The following is a 4,701-nucleotide window of genomic DNA, read 5'->3' on the forward strand; positions in this document are numbered from 1 at the left end:
TTCAGGCAAACACTGGGGTTCGCCCAATGTTTTTCCCCTTAAGTACTTCTGGAAATAGCTTGTAATTGTTTTTTTTGGAAATTTTAGAACTTTCAGAATGACAAATTTTATTACATTCTCCATCAATCGTCAGCAAATGAAGCTTAATGTAAGTTTAAAAATATTTTGAAATAAATAGCAAAATGGTTATTAGAACATTTGTGTTTGGAAAATTATAAATGGACTACAAGGCAAAATGGATTTGAAGTAAGGCTCAATCTTTAGTTATAAGAATATTTCTTTTTTTTTATTGAAAATTTTTGAAAAAAAAAACTTTTACAAATATTTACCTCCCCTCCCCCACCCTCCCCCCGAACCCCCCGAACCCCCCCGACTTCCCAGAACAAATACAGGGTATAAATCTTTAACAAAGATGTTCTAAAAGAAACTTAAAGGAAGTTAGTATCATCTTTCATTTGAGCTTTAACTCCTCTTTTGTTAGGCTAACTCTAAACAGATTATATCATTCCTTGTTTCTTCAATCATAAACTATCTGGAATTTATTAGTCTCGTATTTATTTTGAATATAGTCAATCTATCTTCTCCACTCCAGTTTATATTTCTCATTTGAATGGTCCTTGAGATACACTGATATTTTAGCCATCTCTGCTAAGTTTGTTACTTTTAATGTCCATTCTTGAATAGTAGGCAAATCTTCCTTCTTCCAGTATTGCGCCACCAACAGTCTTGCTGCCGTTATTAAATACAAAATCAAGTTACTCTCTATAACAATACAATCAGTAGTTATACCTAACAAGAATAACTGAGGGGTAAACTTTATCCTTTTTTAAAGAACATTTTGCATAATCCATCATATTTCTATCCAAAATGCTTTAACCTTTTTACAAGTCCACCATATATGGTAATATGTAGCATTGACACAATCACATCTCCAGCAATTAGGTTGTAAATTCGGATACATACAGGCCAGTTTTTTAGGATCTAAATGCCATCTATAAAACATCTTATAAAAGTTCTCTCTCAAATTTGGGGCTTGTGTGAATTTTACATTTCTTACCCATATCTTTTCCCATGTATCCAACATTATTGGTTCTTCAAAATTTTGTGCCCACTTTATCATACAATCTTTGACTACTGTTTCTGAATCCATTTCCATTAATACATTGTATAACCTTTTTATATGCATTTGACTTTGATCCCTAATTTGTTTTAGTAAATTATCCTCATTTTGCATAAAACCAAGTTTTTGATCTTTTTTCCATCTGGCCTGTAATTGCCCATACTGAAACCATGTTTGAATTACCTTTTCCTCTTTTAGTACGTTCAAGGGTTTTAATTGTAATACACCTTTTTCTAAAATGAGAAGCTGTCTGTATGTAGTTACATCCTGTTTTTGTACTATATTTATGTTCTCTATTGCATGTCTGGGAATTGTCCACATAGGTATCTTATCATTTAGTTTATATTGATATTTTTTCCAGACCCGCAGTAGAGCATTCCTTAAAATATGACTTTTAAAATTCTTATCCACCTTCTTGTCATATAACAAATAAGCATGCCAACCATATACCAAATCATGCCCTTCGATATTAAGTATTCTATCATCTGTTGAATTAATCCAATCACTGATTAATGATAAAACTACTGCTTCATAATATAGTTTTAGATTTGGCAATTTCAAACCTCCTCTCTTGCGTACATCTTGCATTATTTTAAGTTTTATTCTCGGCTTCTTCCCTGCCCAAACAAATTTGTTAATACCCTTCTGCCATTCTAGCAAGTTTGCATCTTTTTTAAGTATTGGTATCATTTGAAAAAGAAATAGAAATTTAGGCAAGACATTCATTTTCACTGCTGCTATTCTTCCCAACAAGGATAATTGTAATTTTTCCCAATTTTTCATCTCTGTCTGTATACTATGCCATAGTGGCTCATAATTATACTTATATAGTTTCCTGTTTGAAGTTGAGATGTAGACTCCTAGATATTTAACCTTTTTAACTATTTCACATCCTGTCATTTCTTCTAAGTCTTCCTTTTGATTAGTGTTCATGTTTTTAACTAGCATCTTTGTTTTTCCTAAGCTTATTTTAAATCCAGATACTTGGCCATATTGATTAATCATATTCATTAAAACCTTGATAGATTTCTGTGGCTGGGTTAATGTTATAACCAAATCATCCACAAATGCACATAGTCTATATTCTTGATGCCTAATCTTGATTCCCTGTAAATCATCTGACCCGGTATTTTATTCAACAATAATTCCAGGGTTATAATAAACAATAATGGCGATAGGGGGCAATCCTGTCTTGTACCTTTCTCGATTTTAAATGGGTCTGTTAAACTTCCATTGACTATAATTTGTGCTGTTTGTTCCTGATATATTGCTTTAATTGATTGTAGAAAATACTCTCCTATTTGCATCTTTTGCATTGTTTTCATTAAAAATTGCCAATTCACTCGATCAAAGGCTTTCTCGGCATCTAAAAATATAAGCGCTGCAGGAATTTGATTATTCTTTCCCAAGTATTCCAGTATATTAACAATTTGTCTTACATTACTTCTCATTTGTCTCCCTTGTATAAAACCGGTTTGATCATTATGAATCAATTGCTGAATTGCAACATTAACCTATTAACCTATTCGCTAATATTTTTGTAAAAATTTTATAATCTATATTAAGTAGTGATGGGTCTGTAATTTATTGGTTGACTAAGATCTTGATCTTCTTTAGGTGTCAGGGATATGAAAGCTGTCTTCCAAGATGGGGGTACCTTCCCTTCTACTTGGATTTTATTAAATAATTCCTTAAGAGAGTTCTACCATTTCTAATTGTAAATTTTTGTAATAAGCCTCTGTCAAACCATCTGTACCCGGTGCTTTCCCTGCCTTTAGCTGTTTAATTACCTGGAGAATTTTCCCCGAGGTTATTGGTTGATTCAATCTTTCCCTCTGCTCATCCTTAACTATAGGTATTTTTTCTTTGTCCAGGTATCTATCTATATCTAAACCTTGTATTTTGTCACTCGTGTACAATCCTGTAAAAAATTCACGAAAGGCCTTTTGAATCTCATCCTGTTGATACACTTCCTTCCCTTTATAATGAATTTTAGATATGTTGCAAGATTTCTGTTTCTTCCTAGTCAAATATGCTAACCATCTGTATAGATCTATTTCAAGCTATTTAGCTCTCATCAGTTAGCCATACCCTTACTGGGATTCGAACCTGGGCTGTTTTACATGTTAGGCACTTGTATTAGCCTCTAAGCCACAAGCTCTCCTCCAAAAAAAAATATGTAATGGGGGTCCACTAATCATTGCTGACTGTAGAGGGCAGTGCTTATTTCCGTTTCCAGGCAATTGAACCAGTAATTGTCCGAATACATTTCCAGAGTCATGTAGCCACCACGACTCCTTGGAATGCTATTACCTTTCCACCGAAGTGGTACCTGTTTTATCTACTCGCACTTACATGCTTTTGAACTGCTAGGTGAGCAGAAGCTAGGTAATGTGGTTCACTCAGGTTTTGAACCTGGGCTGCTGGCTTTCCAGCCTAGTGTCTTAACCACTAAACCACCACTTGGCTCAAAAATATGGAACGCTTCATGAATTTGCGTTTCATCCTTGCTCAGGGGCCATGCTAATCTTCTCTGTATCATTCCAATTTTAGTATATGTGCTGCCGAAGTGAGCACAAGAATATTTCTTGTGGATTTAAAAACCTGTAAAAAATATAGGAAGATTTTTAATCTAGTGTAAGAAATCTTTGTATTGGAAAATTAGAGAAAAAAATGATAGGAAGAGATTGGATACCAAAGGGAAACAGAAAGAACTAAAGTGTATAATTAAAGGAGAAGAGACCAACTAATGCAGAGTTGAGAAAAAATATTTTAATTTTGGATGAATTCAAGGATATTTGGGAACAATACACTCAGAAATTTTTCTTAAGTTTGAATACTACCACAATCATCTATTTAAAAAAAGAGCTAGAAGATATCACTGAGAATCAAGCTGTTTTGAATGCAGATTTAAAAAATGAGTTACAAGAATGATATGGAAAAAGATGTTATACTGAATTTACAAATGAAATTGGCTGATATCTTAATAATTAAAAAGGACACATAAATAATAAATCAGAAGTGACTTAGACAACTTTCTTATCTTTGATTTACAAAGGAGGTGTGTTAATTTATGAAGACCTTCCTGAGAAAAGACAAAGAGAAAATGAAGTAATTAAGGTTTTTTGTCAATATTTAAAGAGAATATTCTAAACTTCAAGATTTTTAAGCAAATGGAAGAAATATAACATTTAATCAATGTTAAAATATAAATAATGTTCTATCTAGTAGTTCTTCTCAACCAGGATTGAAAGCTGATGCTTTTAAAAGTTGTTTATAGATAAGAAATAAGATAGGGGAATAAGAGATTTTTGTTTTATATTTTCAGAGAAAGGTAAGCTATGATGTTAAAACAAAAGTGAAGGAATACAAAATTAGATTATTTTATTAAGGTTAAAATATAGATGTTATTGCTGATAACCTTTAATGGACTTTTGCTGATTATGATTGAATAATGAGGTTAGGGATAAGGAATGAGATCTGGGAAGAAGAATTTTTCTTATAATATGAGAGAAGATGCTAAGTTCAGAAATTGTTTACAATTGTTTCATTGTTTGACAAAGGGAAAAATTTCTCTTTAC

General features: G+C 32.4%; 1 non-coding gene across 1 annotated transcript; it reads right to left on the reverse strand.

Annotated features, from left to right (window-relative positions):
* Nucleotides 1-3,590: 3,590 nt before the first annotated feature.
* On the reverse strand, nt 3,591-3,697 carry LOC116513599. Its single transcript, XR_004256010.1, has one exon. It is a non-coding gene; the product is annotated as a U6 spliceosomal RNA (small nuclear RNA).
* Between the last annotated feature and the right edge of the window lie 1,004 nt (nt 3,698-4,701).

Source organism: Thamnophis elegans, chromosome 9 (genome assembly GCF_009769535.1).
Source record: "Thamnophis elegans isolate rThaEle1 chromosome 9, rThaEle1.pri, whole genome shotgun sequence".
In the NCBI taxonomy this organism is placed as follows: domain Eukaryota; kingdom Metazoa; phylum Chordata; class Lepidosauria; order Squamata; family Colubridae; genus Thamnophis; species Thamnophis elegans.